The sequence below is a fragment of the Hyla sarda genome, chromosome 1 (genome assembly GCF_029499605.1).
Source record: "Hyla sarda isolate aHylSar1 chromosome 1, aHylSar1.hap1, whole genome shotgun sequence".
In the NCBI taxonomy this organism is placed as follows: Eukaryota; Metazoa; Chordata; class Amphibia; order Anura; family Hylidae; genus Hyla; species Hyla sarda.
The window spans coordinates 420,577,496-420,598,368 of record NC_079189.1 but is presented as its reverse complement, the minus strand read 5'-3'; the positions used below and the strand labels follow the sequence as shown (position 1 = coordinate 420,598,368).

Here is a 20,873-nt window from a genome sequence, read left to right as displayed (position 1 = left end):
TATAACTTTTTTATTTTTCCGTGTATGGGGCGGTATGAGGGCTAATTTTTTGCGCCGTGATCTGAAGTTTTTAACGGTATCATTTTTGCATTGATAGGACTTATTGATCGGACTTTGGAATTTTTTTGCGCGCACGCCATTGACCGAGCGGTTTAATTAATGATATATTTTTATAATTCGGACATTTCCGCACGTGGTGATACCATATATGTTTATTTTTATTTTTATTTACACTGTGTTTTTTTTTTTATTGGAAAAGGGGGGTGATTCAAACTTTTAATAGGGGAGGAGTTAAATGATCTTTATTCACTTTTTTTTTCACTTTTTTTTGCAGTGTTATAGCTCCCATAGGGACCTATAACACTGCACACACTGATCTTCATCATTGATCACTGGTTTCTCATAAGAAACCAGTGATCAACGATTCTGCCGCATGACTGCTCATGCCTGGATCTCAGGCACTGAGCAGTCATTCGGCGATCGGACAGCGAGGAGGCAGGTAGGGGCCCTCCTGCTGTCCTGTAAGCTGTTCGGGATGCCGCGATTAGCCGCGACTATCCCGAACAGCCCGACTGAGCTAGCCGGCCACTTTCGGTTTCGCTTTTAGCCGCGCTTCACTATGACGCCGGGCCCGCCGTGATATGACGCGGGGTTACTGTGTAACCCCGCGTTATATCAGGAGAGCAGGACCAAGGACGTACCGGTACGTCTTGGTCCTTAAGGGGTTAATATTATAAAACAATTCAGTACCAAGGGCATTCTTATCATAAAGGAAGTCTATACAGCCCACAATTGTAAATTTTTGCTCACTTCATATACCAGAAAAAGTGGAAAAAAAAATGTTCAAAAACAAAACTGGCACCGATAAAAACTACAGATCACATTGCAAAAGAAGAGTAAAAACGTTATGGGGGTCAGAAACAGACAATTTTAGCCCCTTAAGGACAGAAAATGCACCAAAGGGAAAATGAAGCAAGAACTGATCCCATTCATTTGAATGGAACAGTTCACAATTATCCGGCTTCTCAGTTTGGACGCCGGATGATTGGACTAGCCGGACTGGCATGGACAGGTGAATGCATCTGGCTGCATTCCCCCATCTGGAGATCACAAACAATGGACACCGGATTATACACAACTGATGCCAACTGATACAATTCTGGCATCAGTTGTGGCAAGTTTTGCCCAGTTCCGCCGGAGCCAGACGCCGGATATCTGTAACTCTAGCCTAAGAGAGAAAAATATTTGTCCCTTTTACTGTACATAGTGACTCAAGAGCAGAGTCAGTACAGCTATTCTACATGCAACCCATGTCAGAAAAATATTTACAATATTTACAGTACTTACAGTATTTACAGGATTTACAGTATTTATGGGTCACAGAGATGGTTACTAGCTGTTGAGATTCATATGGACCTTGAAATAAAGCCCTTGCTTAGTTCTCATATAAGTCAGCGAATTCTTATATAAGTCAGTGAAATCTGTTCTACCAGTCTGATAGTTTTATCCAACATTTAAAAAGAAAAGAGATCTGGAGACAATGATGTTTCTGTTGTGGTGCAAAAGCTCATGGCAGAGCCTAGAACTTCAATATTGCAAGAACAGCAAAGATCTAAATTTAGGATAATATATATATATATACTAGCCAAACCCTCTGTACTTTGGTCAGCCAGCTGATGACCTATCCATTAGTGCAACGGATGGCCGGAAACATTTGTTTTTATCTTTGCAATGCCACAGAAGCAATGCATGGTCAATCTACAGCAATGACACACCTGTGTGAACAGCCAGGAGACCCCCCATGTATGTCAATTAGGAAAATTCAGCACCCACCCGCTAAAAGACAGCTACCTATCATGTCATTTCCAACCTGCACAGGTGTGCTAGCTGCTGAGATGATCCAATTAAGGAGGCCATTTATTCAGCAACAAGCAGCAGAAGTCCTGTGCCTGGACGCTCCAACAGCGGCCAGACACAAGCAGCACCACCTTTTGTTTTTCGGCTGCAGCAGCAAGGCCCACAGGACTGGCTAGCCAGCAAGCAAGTAGCAATGAAACAAGGAATCTTTCTTTTTAACACTGTAATGGGGTGGTGCACTGTACCCGAAGATACTGCCATATCAGGTCAATGCATAGAGCGACGGAAGCAAGCTTCGAAATCGGCCCCCGTTCTCAAAAATCCATTTAATATATGGTCCCCAGATAGGGGGCGTATCAGATATTAAATGGATAAGAACAGATACTACACTTGAGCCAAAAGGCCGAGAAGCGATAACCGTGAAAGGGGAGGGCCCAACAATGTCCCCTTCACATGCACTATCACTACTTGTAGGAAGGGAGGCTGGCTGGCAGCCTCCCATACACACACTGGCTGGGTGGCAGTCAACCACCAGTACACACAGCAGACCCTAAACCCATATCATTATTGCTAAGCAGCAAGACAGGAGGCCATTGCACTCTGATGGAGCATTTTTAAATGCAATCCATAACCCGGATTTGCCAGGAACCCTTCTTACTCCTCCTACTTGCATGTGACACTGGGCTTAGGATCTGCATGGGAAACACACACACAAGCACACACCTACCTTTGTTGCCTGCACATGCCACCTTGGCTGTCCCCAAACGGTATCAAACCAACAGCCACGGGAAGCTGTAAGGATAGAGGACATGCCTGCATCCTATTGGACTCACTTGTTTGGGTTAAATCCGGGTTATTTGACAACCTATGGCGGTGATGGTTCTGCTCAGGGCAGTGTTGATTCTCATAAAGCTGTTGGTTCTGTGAAGGTTCTAGGCGACATCACAATCTCCATGGTTACATACACAACAAAGGTGAGTTGTTGTTTACACTTTGCAAGGCCAGTGGAAGTAAGTGACATCATAGCACAGTAGTTCTAAGGGTTCTAGAGGGATGAAACGATCTCCTGTTGCTTCTATGAAGGTTCTAGACGACATCACCAGCTCCATAGTCACATACACAGCAAAGGTGAGATGTTGTTTACACCTCGTGATGTCAGTGGTATTGAGTGACATCATAGCACAGTGCTAAGGCTCCTGGACGCAGCAGCAATATCTCAATGGAGAATACATTTATATATGTGTATCTATACATACATATATATATATATATATATATATATATATATATATATACTAGCTGAGTACCCGGCGTTGCCCGGTTTTTTCTTCCTAATCCTTGTTGGGGAGGAAAATAAACAAAGGAGGAAGCTTTTGACTTCATATCCAGTCTTCATATATTGTTGTCATATCCCAACCCCATATCCCGACCTCCTATCCCGACCTCCTGTCCCGCCCTCCTATCCCGTCATCATATCCCGTCCTCCTATCCCGACCTCCTATCCCGTCCTCCTATCCTGACCTCCTATCCCATCCTCCTATCCTGTCCTCCTATTCCGACCTCCTATCTCGACCTCCTATCCCGTCCTCCTATCCAGTCCTCATATCCAGACCTCCTATCTCGACCTCCTTTCCTGTCGTCATATCTCGACCTCTTATCCTGTCCTCCTATCCCGTCCTCCTTTCCCATCCTCCTATCCCGACCTCCTTTCCCATCCTCATATGTCTACCTCCTATCTCGACCTCCTATGCAGTCCTCATATCCCGACCTCCTATCCCGACCTCCTATCCCGTCCTCATATCCCGACCTCCTATATCGACCTCCTATCCCGTCCTCATATCCCAACCTGTAACATGTGTACCAGGTATTAAAATATCTCCAGCTGTACAGAAGTTATGTGGGAACATACATTTCCCATTGATTTGCATGGGACTTTAAATAAAAACCCTGACCCTCACAAATGGGGGTAGTTAAGGGTTAAATTAACTGTCCTATGTTTTAAGTGGACATATAAGTAACATGTGATCAAGTATTATGGAAATATCTCCAGCCGTTTGGAAGTTATGCAGTAACATATATTTCCCATTGACTTGTATGGGACTTTAAACATAAGCCCCGCCCCTGGCAAATGGGGGTGAGTAAGGGTTAAATCACATATCCTATGTTTGTTGGTGACATAAGTAACATGTGTGCCAAGTTTCATGTTAATATCTTTAGCCGTTTGGGAGTTTTTGAGGAACATACACACATACATACATACACACGTTGAGTTTTATATATATATATATATATATATATATATATATGTATTGCCCTAAGTATGACTATAAAACCATAAACATTGCAGTAATTGTTCCTTTACTGTATTCCCATCATGCTCTGAAGTGTTTGTTCATGTAACAGATAGAAAGGAAAAGTGCAGCTACCAGTCAAAGGACTCCTGATGGGTAAAAGTACACCAGTAAGGAATATATTGTGACTGAGCAGGTGGCAAACACTTTAAAAGTAGCTCTGTTACGTTCTGTAAATTCACCCCTGCAGAGGTAATTGCCTTTACGTATCATTGAACTTGCAAAGCTCCCATTTTTTATGTTTGTGTATCTTCCATTAAAAAAATTCTAAACTTTAACTCTTTACAATTTTAACTTCTATAGTTGGTAACTAATATTATTACAGCAAGTCTTTAATACCATGGTATGCAAAGGGCAAGTGTCTTATCCGGGGTAGGGAGCTGTGCAGTTAGCCCAAACCACTGTCCCTACTTACTTTTACGATCTACCCTAAACAGTGGCCCACAACAGGTCAACTTTCCTTACACCGGACAAAGGTGCAGGGGCGTCAACAATAGTCAGTCAGTCCTAGTCAGATAACATGCAAAAGTTCAGATACATAGAAAGATCAGCAGAATACAACACAAACGCTAGTGCAGGGAAGATATACTGTATTTTTTGCTGTATAAGACGCACTTTTTCTTCCCCAAAACTGGGGGGGGGGGGCAAAGTTGGGGCGCCTTATACGGCGAATACACACCTATCGCGGCGTTCCCTACGGCCATCAACAGCCGGGACCTGCGGCTAATACAGGACATCACCGATCGCTGTGATGCCCTGTATTAACCCTTCACACGCAGCGATCAAAGCTGACCGCCGCATCTGAAGAGAATGTGACACTAACCCGGCTGCTCAGTCGGGCTGTTCGGACCATCGCGGTGAATTTGCGGCATCCCGAACAGCTTACAGGATACCGGGAGGAACCTTACCTGCCTCCTCGGTGTCTGCTCCGTGCCGAGATCCCCTGCATGGCCGGTGCTCTCCTTCGACGTTATCACGTCATCGCGCACGCCGTCCCGTCATCCAATAGGAGCGGCATGCGTAGTGACGTGATGACGGCGACGGAGAGCATGGATCCCGGGGAAGAAGACGTCCAGAGTGTCGGGGACACCACGGGGATGCGGCGACAGCGATGGAGCGACATCCAGGGCAACGATGACGAGCGTTGACGGGTCCAGAGCGGCAGGGACATGTGAGTATTACCTCCTATACCAGTGGTCTTCAACCTGCGGACCTCCAGATGTTGCAAAACTACAACTCCCAGCAAGCTGGGAGTTGTAGTTTTGTAACATCTGGAGGTTCGCAGGTGGAAGATCCTTGTTGGGTTCAGAATCTTTTTTTTCTAGATTTTGCACCTTTAAAATTGGGTGCGTCTTATATGTCGGTGCGTCCTATAGGGCGAAAAATACGGTACCTAACACAGGCAGAGACTGAGAGACAGTCAGGATTTTAAATAGCCCACCTCTAGAAGGCATGGGTATGGGCGCTGGCATCCAAGCCTCCTCATTGGCCACTGTCCGCATCACTCAGTGACAAGGAGCCCTGAGACACAGTACTGCTGACTCTATACTGACCGATACCACAGCTGGAGGGGACATGAGACAGAGACGGCACTTGAACCAGGTATGCATGCTCCAATAAGGATGAAAGATCATGAGAATTCTCTAGCTACTGGATTCCCAGTATATCTCTCACATGTGGATGCTTAAAAAAGGCATATACGAAAGCAAATCCATAGCTGAGCATGATGGGACATAGAATGCACATCACCAATGTTGAGTCATAACTACTGTTTACCAATCCAGTTTTGTAGATGAGAGATAGTATGTCATCACTGACATTCTACAGTATAAGGGTGCATTCACACCACGTTTTGTACATACGGGTGCCGCATACGGGTCAAAACTGAGCCGACTGTTTGACTCCAGTCGGGTCAGGGGCGGATCCGGCCAGTGTACGGGAGCACCCGGTTTGCCCCTCCCGCCGCCGGATCCGGCACCCGTATGTACAAAACGGGGTGTCAATGCTGCCAATTATGAAGCTGGAAAAATGTAGTTTTACTTTAAGGCAGTTAATACATTGATTGTTTAATATGTATTGAAAGTGTATTCTCAGATGTCTATTGTGTGCCTTTATTATCAATGTGCCTTAGACGTTTTTTCTTAATATTTGTTGTTTATAAAGAAAATATCTTTATGTATCCTCACAATGATTTTTTCAGCATGTACTACTTCATTTAAGAGATAGGAAAAGATAAAGGATGAAGTGCCTGCAAGGTTAAAAGGTATGTCCAATATTCAGTACAGTCTGTACAGTTACCATGGCAGCAACAGACAAGTGATATCGGAAAACAATACCTTTCAGCGCTCTGAAAACATGTTATGTTATCTGCAACACAAAACAAAATATAAAGTGTTGTAAACTAAATGGGAGTAATCATAATAGTAATGCAAATTACTGATAATTGGATTTTCTTGTAATCATCAATAGTAGAAATGCCAAGAAAGATTCCACTTACTTGAAGAGAAAGAATAGGTGACAAGTTACCCTTTCCAGTCACCAAAACATATCTACGTTAAAAATCCCATTGTTATCTCTGCAGTAAACTGCATATGAGATACTGGGCAGAACAGAAGGCACAATATTAGGGGTAACAGTAGGATTATCCTGCTAAGACACCAGAATGGGGAGCTTATATTGAGAAGAAAAAGTGAGGAACTTAAAGGGGTACTCCACCCCTAGACATCTTATTCTGTATCCAAAGGATAGGGAATAAGATGTCTGAACGCAGGGGTCCTGCCGCTGGGGACTCCTGCAATATAGCATGCGACGCCCACCTGTTTCTTGTCCGGAAGCGCTGGAGGGTCTGGGTCGCGACCATGGGAACGGAAGTCCGTGACGTCATGACGTCACGGACTTCCGTTCCCGTGGTCGCGACCCAGACCCTCCAGCGCTTCCGGACAAGAAACAGGTGGGTGTCGCATGCTATATTGCGGGGGTCCCCAGCGGTGGGACCCCCGCGATCAGACATCTTGGGATAAGATGTCTAGGGGTGGAGTACCCCTTTAAGATGTCTGGGCAGCAAACTCTAGAGAGGAGTCATGGTTGGTAGAAGAATCATAAAGGTCTGGGACAAATGGAGATGATGCGAAAAGAAATCATCTACTATATCAGAAGACAATATCTGTGAGTCAGTGGATAGTGTTATATTCTCCTGTAGATTCTGTAGTGCAAAATATATACTGAACGATCGGTGCATCAGGAATAGCTGGAGCTAAAGACATCTTGTGGCTACTTCATGGTTTATTAGATAATGGCCATGATTTACTATTGTTGTAAACCCCGTAAATACTGTGGAAAAATAGAACATAGAAAGGTGCACACGGCACTGCAGGGGTATACCACGTGGGTCTTGTTTGTAGCGAAAAACCACCAGACTGGCGTGAAGCTAGAAACTGCTATAACTGGAGGTGCAGGAAGGAAGGGCACAAAACATTGTATATAACTTGAAGTAGAAAGGATCCGCACTCACCAGTCAGTACGTGCAGATATTCTTTATTTCATATTCAAGGATAAACTGTGAACAGGAAAAATACTAGGAAAAATACTTGTAGGGAATTAAAACCCAGAAAGAAAACTATACTATACTCTTAGTAAATCAGGGGCAATGTTTTCACCGCTCCTCTGCTTAGCCAATTGTTTGGACCCAGAGGTGTCGTGCCATTATTTATAAAGGATCCAGAACCAAGGTATCAAGATTGCTGCTAATACTGGATGAACCATGGACAGATTTCCGATAGATCACGCAATGGCCGATCACATGTGGTTGATCCAATAGGTTAGCATCAGGTGGTAACATCCCACCACAGTGGACCAAATGAAAGAGCAATACAACAGAGGGCAAGTAAGTCATATTTCTACAATTACTAACTGGCTTATACTCTGTACTAATAACTTTCAACAGTCTCTTCCTTATCATCACATACAGTATTACAATGAGAGGTGACATCAGTAGATAGATAACATTGGATCTCCCTGATTCTGAATAGCTCAAGCCTAGAGGTAACCCTTCCCCTGGGGTATTTTTTTTACAGTTTATAATTGTGGTGTAATTTCTTATTTTTTTTTATTTTTTTTTAGGACATTTTGTTTTAAAGACATGCAACATTCCAGATAAATATGTACATTGGCCCACATTTACTATTGCAAACCCGACATGTTTTGTCGGGTTGTGCGCCTGATTTGAAAAAAAAAACTCTCCCGACTAACTCTCCATTTTACTAAGAAAACCCGTCGGAGAAAGGGGGCGTGGTCACTGAAAAGGGTCGTGTTCCCAACATTTTCACAAAAACCCAACATATTTACTGAGGTTTTTCACAGATCAGAGCATGTGTAAAAAAAAAAAAGCAAAATGTAGGGAAAGTGGAAAATGTAGGGAAACCTTAGTAAATACCATGGAAAATAAATTGTAGGGAATTAAAACCCACAAAGAAACCTACACAACACTCTTAGTAAATAAGAACTTAGAGATAGCTGAGTAACCAGCATGTTGGCCTGTACCTAGCTTTAGGGTGAACAATAGTGTTGCTCGCGAATATTCGCAATGCGAATTTTATTTGCGAATATCGCATATTCGCGAATTCGCGAATATTCGCGAATATAGCGCCATATATTCGTAATTACGAATATTCGTTTTTTTTTGGTTTTTTTTCACAGTACACATCACAGTGATCATCCCTCTCTGCTTTCAGCTTGTGTGGTGTAAAGGAGTCTCTAATACTACAGTGTAAGACTGGTGTGCGAATTTTCGCATATAAGAAAATTTGCATATGCTACTTTTCGTATATGCGAATTTTTGCTTATGCTTTAATTTTCGCATTCGCGAATTATTTTTGCATGCGAAAATAAAACTGGATATTACGAATATGCGAATATTCGCGAATATATGACGAATATTCGTCCATATATTCGCGAATATTCGCGAATTCGAATATGGCCTATGCCGCTCAACACTAGTGAACAATACAATAGTTTCCTTTCAGTGTCATTTAGCATAAAAGCCATTAGGCATCAAATTAGATAGATCTGTCAGCTTGGGGAACAGACATTGCCCTGGAAGCCTTAATAATAACAGGATGAACAGTCCGGAAGTATAGAACTATGGCTATTGTTAGAGTAATGATCCATGGATGGCAGCTTGTGTTCACTGTAAACATTTGCAGCTCTAAAATAAAATAAAAAAATTGTACAATCTGTTCTCTTTTATATTGTAAAAGATGTGTACTTAACAAATTATGTGAAAAGAAACATTTAAAGGTGTTCTAAACATATAAAGTGTTTGCTGCAAAACCTAGAAATAACTGCTGGACTGTTAACTTCCTGATATTTATTCAGTGATAACAAACAGTTTTAGCATGTATTTTATATATCACTACTGCATGATATCTCACGCAGTGCCTCATATTTAAAGACTAAAACAAATGGAAGGAGCGCTCCATAGTGTAATATAATCTGACACAAGGGGGAATGGCTGGGAAATAGTTTGCGTTTATCTCCATTGGTTGTGCACACCATACACAACAATCGAAAAGAGTGTGGAAACAATGAGATCCGTCTGCAGACCCCTGTCCAGGCACACAAATATGAACTAAAAACAGCTTCAATAGAAGTAGGAAGGAAGACAGACAGCGAATGGATCAAACCAGGATTAAAGTAGAGAGGAAAACTTTAATGGACATGCATGCAATGCGTTTCCCAGCTCACAGGTCACTTCATCATGCAGGGAGACGCGTTTCATGCTGGTCCCATAAAGCTTTCCTCTCCACTTTTATCCTGGTTTGATCCATTTAGAAATTAGACTTAGCCCATCCATCTATCACATGGTTGGCTATTTACATGAATAGCAATCTTTTTAAGCCCTTAAGGACCTAGCCCATTTTCAAGGACCAGGGCATTTTTTGCACACATGACCACTGTCACTTGAAGTATTAATAACTCTGGGTTACTTTTACTTTTCCTTCTGATTCCGAAATTGTTTTTTTCATGACATATTCTACTTTGTTAGTGGTAAATTTTCGTTGATACTTGCATCATTTCTTGGTGAAAAATTCCAAAATTTGATGAAAATTTTTTAAATTTAGCATTTTTTTTTTACTTTGAAGCTCTCTGCTTGTAAGGAAAATAGACATTCCAAATAAATTATGCATTGATTCGCATAAACAATATGTCTAATTTATGTTTGCATCATAAAGTTGACATGTTTTTACTTTTGGAAGACATCAGAGGGCTTCAAAGTTCAGCATCAATTTTCCAATTTTTCACCAAATTTTCAAAATCAGTATATTTCAGGGACCAGTTCAGTTTTAAAGTGGGTTTGAGGGGCCTTCATATTAGAAATACCTCATGAATTACCCCATTATAAAAACTGCACCCTTCAAAGTATTCAAAATGACATTCAATAAGTGTGTTTACCCTTTAGGTGTTTTGCAGGAATAGCAGAAAAATGAAGCAGAAAATTCTAAATCTTAATTTTTTTACACTGGCATGTTCTTGTAGACCCAGTTTTTACATTTTTACAAGGGGTAAAAGGAGAGAAATCACCCTAAAATTTTTCAATTTCTCTTGAGTAAGGAAATATCTCATATGTGTATGTCAAGTGCTCTGTGGGTGTGTGGCTCAGAAGGGAAGGAGCAACAATGGGATTTTGGAGAGTGAATTTTGCTGAAATGGTTTTTGGGGGCATGTCGCATTTAGGAAGCCCATATGGTGCCAGAACAGCAAAAATAAAACACATGGCATACTATTTTGGGAACTACCCCACAGGTTATTGATGACTTTTCGTTAAATTTGGATGTGTAAATAGGGTAATAGGAGAAAAATTTCCCCAAAATTTGTAACCCCATATCTTCTGAGTATGGAAATACCCCATATGTGGACAACAAGTGCTCTGCTGGTGTACTACAATGCTCAGAAGAGAAGGAGTCACATTTGGCTTTTGGAAAGCAAATTTTGCTGAAATTGTTTTTGGGGGGCATGTCGCATTTAGGAAGCCCCTATGGTGCCAGAACAGCAAAAAAAATAAAAAAATAAAAACACAAACTTTGGAAACTACACCCCTCAAGGAATGTAACAAGGGGTACAGTGAGCCTTAACACCCCACAGGTGTTTGACTACATTCGTCAAAAAAATGCAGTTTTCCCCCCAAAAATGTTACATTTTTACAAGGGGTAATAGGAGAAAATGCCCCCCAAAATTTGTAACCCCAATTTCTTCTGAGTATGGAAATACCCCATGTGTGTACGTCAAGTGCTCTGCTGGCGCACTGCAATGCTCAGAATAGATTGAGCATTTGGAGAGAGCATTTGGTTGGAATAGAAGTCGGGGGCCTTGTGCATTTACAAAGCCACCCGTGGTGCCTGAGAAGTGGACCCCCCCCCCCACGTGACCCCATTTTGGAAACAACACCCCTCACAGCATGCAATAAGGGGTGCAGTGAGCATTTACACCCCACTGGCATTTGACAGATCTTTGGAACAGTGGGCTGTGCAAATGAAAAATTACTTGTTCCAAAAATCTGTCAGAGACCCGTGGGATGTAAATGCTCACTGTACCCCTTATTACATTACGTGAGGGGTTTGGTTTCCAAAATGGGATCACATGTGGGGGGTCCATTGTTCTGGCACTATGGGGGCTTTGTAAACACACGTGGCCTTCAATTCCGGACAAATTTTCTCTCCAAAAACCCAATGGCATTCCTTCTCTTCTGAGCATTGTAGTTCGCCCACTGAGCACTTTACATCCACATATGGGGTATGTTACAAATTTTGGCGGCCTTTTTTTTCCTATTTTCCCTTGTGAAAATGAAAAATTTAGGGTAACACCAGCATTTTAGTTAAAAAACATTTTTTTTTTCATTTTCCCATGCAAATGTAATGAAAATTCGTCAAGAACCTGTGGGTGTTAAGGCTCACTATACCCCTTGTTACGTTCCATGAGGGATGTAGTTTCCAAAATGGGGTCACATGCCGGTATTTATTTTTTTGCGTTTATGTCAGAACCGCTGTAAAATCAGCCACCCCTGTGCAAATCACCAATTTAGGCCTCAAATGTACATAATGCGCTCTCTCACTCCTGAACCTTGTTGTGTGTCCGCAGAGCATTTTCACAAGAGGTAAAAGGAGAAAAAGACCTCCAAAATTTGTAACTCAATTGCTCCCGAGTACAGAAATACCCCATATGTGGGTCTAAGCACCATGCGCATTTGAGGACTAAATTAGGGATTGCATAGGGGTGGACATAGGGGTATTCTATACCAGTGATTTACAAACAGGGTGCCTCCAGCTGTTGCTAAACTCCCAGCATGCCTGGACAGTCAGTGGCTATCCGGAAATGCTGGGAGTTGTTGTTTTGCAACAGCTGGAGGCTCCGTTTTGGAAACACTGCCGTATGATCCGTTTTTCATTTTTATTAGGGGGGTCAGTGTAAGGGGGTGTATATGTAGTGTTTTACCCTTTATTATGTGTTAGTGTAGTGTTTCTTAGGGTACATTCACACAGGCGGGGGTTTACGGTGAGTTTCCCGCCAGGAGTTTGCGCTGTGGCGGAAAATTTGCAGCAGCTCAAACTTGAAGCAGGAAACTCACTGTAAACATTCGTGTGAATGTCCCCAAGCAAGCCTCCAGCTGTTGCAAGACTACAACTCCCAGTATGCTGGCACACTGGTTGGAAAACCTTCAGTTTCTGTTACCTAACTCCAACCAGTGTGCCTCCAGCTGTTGCAAAACTACAACTCCCAGCCTGGAGGTACGCAACTACAACTCCCAGTATGGCGAGACAGCCGTTTGCTGTTCCTGCATGCTGGGAGTTGTAGTTATGCAAGATTTAGAGGGCCACAGTTTAGAAACCGCCGCACAGTGATCTCCAAATTGTGGCCCTCCCGATGGGTCAAAACTACAAATCCCAGCATTCCCAGACAGCAAACTGCTGTGTGGGCATGCTGGGAGTTGTAGTTTTGCAAGATCTAGAGGGCCACAGTTTAGAGAACACTGCACAGTGGTCTCCAAACTGTAGCCTTCCAGATGTTGCTAGGCAACAACTCACTGGCTTCCGCAGTCTGCAGCACGCCGCACCAGGGAGAGAATCGCTGCCCGCTGCCACCGATCGCTGCTGGTAAGGGGCCTCCATTGCCGCCACCGGTCACACTACAGTTCCCCCATTCTGCCCTGACTACCGTGGGTGGGCAGAACGGGGGAACCGAACTTTAACCCCCGATCTGCTATTGGTCAGTCGCTTCTGACCAATCAATAGCAGGGATAGGAGGGGTGGCACCCCTGCCACCTCACTCTTATCCCTTCAGGGGGATCGGAGGTGTCTTGGACATCCCCAATCCCCTTTATTTTCCATGTCAAAGGGTCACCGGAGACCTGTATGACCTGGAATCGCCACAGATCGCCGGTTTCAGGACCCCCCACAGGGGTTTGTATGGGGTGCATGCTAAACGATTGCAGCAGGCATCCTGGTCCGGTCCCGAACGGCGAGCGGCGGGGACCAGAATTCCCACTGGTGTACAGGTACACAGTGCTCTCTGCTGACATCACAAGCACGGTGCTCTTTGCTGACATCTCTGTCCATTTTAGGAACTGTCCATAGCAGCATATGTTTGCTATGGGGATTTTCTCCTACTCTGGACAGTTCTTAAAATGGACAGAGATGTCAGCAGAGAGCACTGTTCTTGTGATGTCAGCAGAGAGCTCTGTGTTCCAAAAAGATAATCATTTCCTCTGTACTATTCAGAGGCTAATAAGTACTGTAAGGATTAAGATTTTTTAATAGAAGTAATTTATAAATCTGTTTAACTTTTTGGCACAAGTTGATTTAAAAAAAAAAGTTTTCCACCGGAGTACCCCTTTAACCCCTTAAGGACCCAGCCCAAATATACCTTAAGGACCCGGCCATTTTTTGTACATTTTTTTGATGCTTTTACCTTTCATACTGATTACGAGATTGTTTTTTCGTGACATATTCTACTTTATGTTAGTGGTAAAATTTTGTCGATACTTGCATCATTTCTTGATGAAAATTTCCAAAATTTTATGAAAAAATTTAAAATTTTGCATTTTTTTAACTTTGAAGCTCTCTGCTTGTAAGGAAAATGGATATTCCAAATAAATTATACTTTGATTCACATATACAATATGTCTACTTTATGTTTGCATCATAAAATTGACATGTTTTTACTTTTGTAAGACATCAGAGGGCTTCAAAGTTCAGCAGCAATTTTCCAATTTTTCACAAAATTTTCAAAATCGGATTTTTTCAGGGACCAGTTCAGTTTTGAAGTGGATTTGAAGGGCCTTCATATTAGAAATACCCCACAAATGACGCCATTATAAAAACTGCACCCCTCAAAGTATTCAAAATGACATTCAGTAAGTGTGTTAACCCTTTAGGTGTTTCACAGGAATAGCAGCAAAGTGAAGGAGAAAATTCAAAATCTTCATTTTTTACACTCGCATGTTCTTGCAGACCCAGTTTTTGAATTTTTACAAGGGGTAATAGATGAAAAATCCCCCCAAAATTTGTAACCCAATTTCTCTCGAGTAAGGAAATACCTCATATGTGTATGTCAAGTGTTCGGCGAGTGCACTAGAGGGCTCAGAAGAGAAGGAGCGACAATAGGATTTTGGAGAGGGAATTTTGCTGAAATGGTTTTTGGGGGGCATGTCACATTTAGGAAGCCCCTATGGTGCCAGAACAGCAGAAAACCCCAACATGGCATACCATTTTGGAAACTAGACCCCTCAAGGCACGCAACAAGGGGTCCAGTGAGCCTTAACACCCCACAGGTGTTTGACGACTTTTCGTTAAAGTCAGATGTGTAAAATGCAGTTTTTCCCCTAAATTTTACATTTTTACAAGGGGTAATAGGAGAAAATCACCCCCAAAATGTGTAACCCCATTTCTTCTGAGTAAGGAAATACCACATGTTAGGACATAAAATGCTTTGCGGGCGAACTACAATGCTCAGAAGAGAAGGAGTCACATTTGGCTTTTTGAAAGCAACTATTGCTGAAATGGTTTTTTGGGGGCATGTTGCATTTAGGAAGCCCCTGTGGTGCCAGAACAGCAAAAAATACCCACATGGCATACTATTTTGGAAACTACACCCCTCAAGGAACGTAACAACGGGTCCGCTGAGCCTTAACACCCCACAGGTGTTTGACGACTTTTCGTTAAAGTTGGATGTGTAAAATGCAGTTTTCCCCCTAAATTTTACATTTTTACAAGGGGTAATAGGAGAAAATGACCCCCAAAATGTGTAACCCCATTTCTTCTGAGTATGGAAATACCCCATGTTAGGACGTAAAATGCTCTGCTAGCGAACTACAATGCTCAGAAGAGGAGGAGCGCCATTGAGCTTTTGGAAAGAGAATTAGTTTGTAATGGTAGTCAGGGGCCATGTGCGTTTACAAAGCCCCCCGTGGTGCCAGAACAGTGGAAACCCCCACATGTGACCCCATTTTGTAAACTACACCCCTCACAGAATTTAATAAGGGGTGCAGTGAGTATTTACACCCCACAGATCTTTGGAACAGTGGGCTGTGCAAATGAAAAATTTTATTTTTCATTTTTACGGACCACTGTTCCAAAAATCTGTCAGACACCTGTGGGGCGTAAATTCTCAATGTACCCCTTATTACATTACGTGAGGGGTGTAGTTTCCAAAATGGGGTCACATGTGTCGGGGGTCCATTGTTCTGGCACTATGGGGGCTTTGTAAACACATGTGGCCTTCAATTCCAGACACATTTTCTCTACAAAATCCCAATGGCGCTCCTTCTCTTCTGAGCATTGTAGTTCGCCCGCAGAGCACTTTAAATTCACATATGGGGTATGTTCTTACTCAGAAGAGATGGAGTTACAAATTTGGGGGGGCATTTTTCCTATTTCCCGATGTGAAAATGAAAAATTTAGGGTAACACCAGCATTTTAGTGAAAAAATATAATTTTTTTCATTTTCCCATCCAACTTTAATGAAAATTTGTCAAACACCTGTGGGGTGTTCAGGCTCACTATACCCCTTGTCACGTTCGGTGAGGGGTTTAGTTTCCAAAATAGGGTCACATGTGGGTATTTTTTTTTTGCGTTTGTCAGAACCGCTGTAAAATCAGCCACCCCTGTGCAAATCACCAATTTAGGCCTCAAATGTACATGGTGCGCTCTCACTCCTGAGCCTTGTTGTGTGCCCGCAGAGCATTTTACGCCCACATCTGGGGTATTTCTGTACTCAGGAGAAATTGCGTTACAAATTTTGGGGGGCTTTTTTTCCTTTTACAGCTTGTGGAAATAAAAAGTATGGGGCAACACCAGCATGTTAGTGTAAATTTTTTTATTTTTTTACACTAACATGCTGGTGTAGACCCCAACTTTTCCTTTTCACAAGCGGTAAAAGGAAAAAAAAGCCCCCCAAAATTTGTAGTGTAATTTCTCCCGAGTACGGAGATACCCCATATGTGGCCCTAAACTGTTTCCTTGAAATACGACAGGGCTCCGAAGTGATAGAGCCCCATGCGCATTTGAGGACTAAATTAGGGATTGCATAGGGGTGGACATAGGGGTATTCTACGCCAGTGATTCCCAAACAGGGTGCCTCCAGCTGTTGCTAAACTCCCAGCATGCTTGGACAGTCAGTGGCTGTCCAGAAATGCTGGGAGTTGTTGTTTTGCAACAGCTGGAGGCTCCTTTTTGGAAACCCTGCCGTACAAGACGCTTTAAATTGTTTATTGGGGGGGGGGGGACAGTGTAAGGGGTTTATATGTAGTGTTTTATCCTTTATTAGGTGTTAGTGTAGTGTAGTGTTTTTAGGGGACATTCACACTGGCGGGTTACGGTGAATTTCCCGCTAGGAGTTTGCACTGCGGCGAAAAATTTGCCGCAGCCCAAACTTGAAGCAGGAAATTTACTGTAAACCCGCCTATGTGAATGTACCCTGTACGTTTACATGGGGGGGCAAACCTCCATCTGTTTCAAAACTACAACTCCCAGCATGTACTGACAGACCGTGCATGCTGGGAGTTGTAGTTTTGCAACAGCTGGAGGCACACTGGTTGGAAAACCTTCAGTTAGGTTCTGTTACCTAACTCAATATTTTCCAACCAGTGTGCCTCCAGCTGTTGCAAAACTACAACTCCCAGCATGTACTAATCACCGAAGGGCATGCTGGGAGATGTAGTTATGCAACAGCTGGAGGTACCCAATTACAACTCCCAGCATGCCGAGACAGCTGTTTGCTTTCTGGGCATGCTGGGAATTGCAGTTTTGCAACATCTGGAGAGCTACAGTTTTTAGACCACTGCACAGTGATCTCCAAACTGTGGACCTCCAGATGTTGCAAAACTACAACTCCTAGCATGCCCAGACAACAAACAGCTATGTGAGCATGCTAGGAGTTGTAGTTTTTCAACATCTGGAGGGATATAGTTTAGAGACCACTGTATAGTGGTCTCAAACTGCAGCCCTCCAGCTGTTGCAAAACTACATATTCCAGCATGCCCAAACAGCTGTCTGGGCATGCTGGGAGTTGTAGTTTTGCAACATCTGGAGGGCTACAGTTAGAGACCACGGTCTCAGACTGTAGCCCTCCAGATCTACTTACCGGCTTCCGTATTATCCTGGGAGCCGTCCTCTTCAGACGCATGTGACACAGCCCGCCGATCAACGTCGCCGCAGCCTCCGGACGGGTAAGTGGACGTCGGCGCCCGGTCCCCTTCGGTTCCCCGTTCTGCCCCGCCTATTGTGGGTGGACAGGACGGGGAAAACGAAAGTTAACCCCCCCGCCCCCGGTCTGCTATTGGTCGTCGCCTCTGACGATCAATAGCAGACCAATAGCAGGGATAGGAGGGGTGGCAACCCTGCCACCTCACTTCTATGCCTACATGGGGATCGTGGGTGTCTTAGACAACCGCGATCCCCCTTCTATTCCGGGTCACCGGGTCACAATAGACCCGTATGACCCGGAATCGGCGCAAATCGCAAGTGTGAATTCACTTGCGATTTGCGCCGATCGCCGACGGGGGGGGGGGGGGGGGGGTCTGATGACCCCCCTGGGCATTTGCACGGGGTGCCTAATGATTGATATCAGCAGTCACCCCGGCCCGGTCTCCGCCCGACGCCCTAGGTCCTTAAGTGGTTAAGCACCTGTACAACCTGGGTCCTTAAAGGGGTATTCCAGGCCAAAACTTTTTTATATATATCAACTGGCTCCGGAAAGTTAAACAGATTTGTAAATTATTTCTATTAAAAAATCTTAATCCTTCCAATAGTTATTAGCTTCTGAAGTTGAGTTGCTGTTTTCTGTCTAACTGCTTTCTTATGACTCACGTCCCAGGAGCTGTGCAGCTCCTATGGGGATATTTTCCCATCATGCACAGCTCCCGGGACGTGACATCATCATTGAGCAGTTAGACAGAAAACTTCAGAAGCTAATAACTATTGGAAGGATTAAGATTTTTTAATAGAAGTAATTTACAAATCTGTTTAGCTTTCCGGAGCCAGTTGATATATGAAAAAAAGTTTTTGCCTGGAATACCCCTTTAAGTGATTAATATAAAAGTCCCTAGTAGGAAAAATGCATCACTGACTGAAACTTTCCCTGTTACAGTTGATTTCTATGGGTCTCAGAAACCAGACCTTCGAAGTCTGCTGATCACTGCACTGCTGATCTTCATTATATTGGAAATGGGTTTTATATAGCAGTATTTCGAAACAAGTGAGTTAGCTAGGTAATTTCTTTGAAAATGGCTACAGTAAAACAATCTATACTCACCTGTCCAATCCAATGCTGATCCCTTACACAAGGTCTAGGTGACCCAGTATTTTCTTAAAAAGTGCACGACACATGATCACTCAATAAGCAGTAATGACAGGAGTACGGCACGTGACCACTGAGGTGATGATTGGCTGCAGTGGTTATTAATCAATACTGGGCCAGCAAACCAGTGCTTGTACAGGGGATCAGAGCACTGGATCAGACAGGCAAGTATGGATGATTTTATTGTTTGGGGCCTTTTAGTATTACATGAGGAGGTAAATCCATAACTCTAGCAAATAACACTAGTATAAGAGCAATGCAACTACACTGCTCAAAAAAATAAAGGGAACACTTAGACAACACAATGTAACTCCAAGTCAATCACACTTCTGTGACATCACACTGTCCACTCAGGAAACAACACTGATTGACAATCAATTTCACATGCTGTTGTGCAAATGGAACAGACAACAGGTGGAAATGACAGGCAATTAGCAAGACACCCTCAATAAAGGAGTGGTTCTGCAAATGGTGACCACAGACCCCTTTTCAGTTCCCATGCTTCCTGGCTGATGTTTTGGTCACTTTTTAATGCTGGCGGTGCTTTCACTCTAGGGGTACCATGAGACAGAGTCTACAACCCACACAAGTGGCTCAGGTAGTGCAGCTCATCCAGGATGGAACATCAATGCGAGCTGTGGCAAGAAGGTTTGCTGTGTCTGTCAGTGTAGTGTCCAGAGTATGGAGGCGCTACCAGGAGACAGGCCAGTGCATCAGGAGACATGAAGGAGGCAGTAGGAGAGCAACAACGCAGCAGCAGGATCGCTACCTCCGCCTTTGTGCAAGGAGGAGCAGGAGGAGCACTGACAGAGCCCTCCAAAATGTGTCCCCTCAAACGGTCAGAAACAGATTCCATGAGGGTGGTATGAGGGCCCGATGTCCACAGGTGGGGGTTGTTCTTACAGCCCAACACCGTGTAGAGAACACCAAGATTGGCGAATTCGCCTATGGCGCCCTGTGCTCTTCACAGATGACTGCAGGTTCACACTGAGCACATGTGCCAGATGTGACAAAGTCTGTAGATGCTGTGGAGAATGTTTTGCTGCCTGCAACATCCTTCAGCATGACCGTTTTGGTGGTGGGTCAGTACTGGTGTGGGGTGGCATTTCTTTGGGGGCCACACAGCCCTCCATGTGCTTGCCAGAGGTAGCCTGACTGCCATTAGGTACTGAGATGAGATCCTCAGACCCCTTGTGAGACCATATGCTGGTGCGGTTGGCCCTGGGTTCCTCCTAATGCAAGACAATGTTAGAACTCATGTGGCTGGAGTGTAAGCAGTTCCTGCAAGAGGAAGGCATTGATGCTATGGACTGGCCGCCCGTTCCCCAGACCTGAATCCGATTGAGCACATCTGGGACATCATGTCTCGCTCCAGCCACCAACGCCACGTTGCACCACAGACTGTCCAGCAGTTGGCGGATGCTTTACTCCAGGTCTGGGAGAACATCCTTGAGGAGACGATCCACCACCTCCTCAGGAGCATGCCCAGGCATTGTAGGGAGGTCATACGGGCACGTGGAGGCAACACACACTACTGAGCTTCATTTTGACTTGTTTTAAGGACATTACATCAAAGTTGGATGAGCCTGTAGTGTGGTTTTCTACTTTGATTTTGAGTGTGACTCCATATCCAGACCTCCATGGGTTGATAAATTTGATTTCCATTGATCATTTTTGCGTGATTTTGTTGTCAGCACATTCATCTATGTAAAGATGAAAGTAGTTCATACGATTAGTTCATTCATTCATTCAGATCTAGGATGTGTTCTCTTAAACTGATGCCAGAAAGTTAAACAGATTTGTAAATTACTTCTATTA

The 20,873-nt window shown here is 43.7% G+C and overlaps 1 protein-coding gene and 1 non-coding gene across 2 annotated transcripts in view; both read right to left on the bottom strand.

Moving 5' to 3' along the window:
- MYO18B (myosin XVIIIB) overlaps positions 1-20,873 on the bottom strand; it is a 602,318-nt gene that overhangs the window by 315,528 nt on the left and 265,917 nt on the right. The gene's annotated exons all lie outside the window — the stretch shown is intronic.
- On the bottom strand, positions 2,087-2,272 carry LOC130337459 (U2 spliceosomal RNA). The gene has a single exon (XR_008878341.1). It is a non-coding gene; the product is annotated as a U2 spliceosomal RNA (small nuclear RNA).